We start from the raw sequence: 1442 nt of genomic DNA on the forward strand, positions 1-1442 counted from the left end.
GTTGTTTGTTTTTATTGTCATATGCTTTAAGGTATTGTTTACTTTTAGGTACAGGAAATGCAGTCAGTTACTTCCTAATTGAATGTTTAGCAGATGGCGGTAACATTAAACTATAGAAGAAAGTGATATGAGTGAACACTAATTTGTTTTCTCACATTTCTTATAACATGGTGACATATTTGACACCATGTCCTTTTAAGGTATTAATAAAAAAAAATCTGCTTATATAAAAAGCTGCATATTAGTTAACGTTTCTATATCTACCAATCGGCTTAAAGTTATGAGATTAGACGTGACGCCTCTTGAATGCGTCACGCATCTTTTTTTTCTTTACTGCCAAGGATATCAAAGTAAAGTGTTTTATTTTCATTATGTTTATGGCATTCTTTACATACTCGGGCAGGTCATGGTGTGCTTGACTTGCATCGTTTCACACACAAAGTTCCAGAGTGTCAATTTAACCCTGAGATTGGCACCCCATGATGTTTGGTGCATTTGGTACCATTTTTACACACTGGGGTTAAATTGCAGTGTACTACTCTTTTCTTCAGAGGGAGAGGGCTTTTTTCCCTCTCAGTTCTTGGAACTGCAGTGCCTGGGTGGGTTTCCCTACCACCCCCCCCCCACCCCCAGTGAACGTCTCCTTAACCAGCATTGGTTCTTTTCAAATGTGAGGGAGGTCCATTTCACCCCTCTCAGCATGCTGGCCCTGGCGTCGGCCTCTCTTTTCAAACCGCCATGCGCTCTCACCACAGACCGTTTGTTTTATCAACCAGCTAAGAATAGCGGTACTGACTGAAGATGACTGGTCAGCTTACATAAGAATAATAAACCCAATTATGAGATAAGTTGTAATTACATTTTCTAAATATTCCAAGAATGTCAAACATTTTCAAAGGCTTTAAAAAACGTTCAAAAATAGCAGCTCTACAAGCTCAATGTGACACACTATGAGCATGTTATATGATGAGCTATTTTTGTGCCACATGGTCGTATGATGTAGTATAAATAAATAGGGCTTAAGTGGTTACATATTCGGTATCTTTAAAACTGGCTATGAATACTTTATATTTTTGTATGCCATAATTTGGGTTTCTGCGTGGTGTTTTTCTTTCCTTTTAATTAGCCCCATGTTGCTCATTAGCTCACAGTGTTTTTTTCTATGGAACACACACACTCTTTCTTACACACACTACCAGAGCAGTCAGAATACAGGGCCAGCCAGGTTCCTGAACAGTAGGTTGGGCGTTCAGTGTCTGAAATGTATGCATTTCAATCGTTTGAATTCCATACATCGTGAGCTTGTAGAGAAACTCAAGAAACTACACGGTCCCAGACCCGCCTGGTCTGTTTGATCGACATGTCTGGCCCATGTACGTCAAACACAAGAACATCACTATTATTGTATTTTTTGTTGTAGAATTCTGTACTAAATTTGTGGG

The sequence above is a fragment of the Gymnoscopelus braueri genome (assembly GCF_963280865.1).
Source record: "Gymnoscopelus braueri genome assembly, chromosome: 19".
NCBI lineage: Eukaryota > Metazoa > Chordata > Actinopteri > Myctophiformes > Myctophidae > Gymnoscopelus > Gymnoscopelus braueri.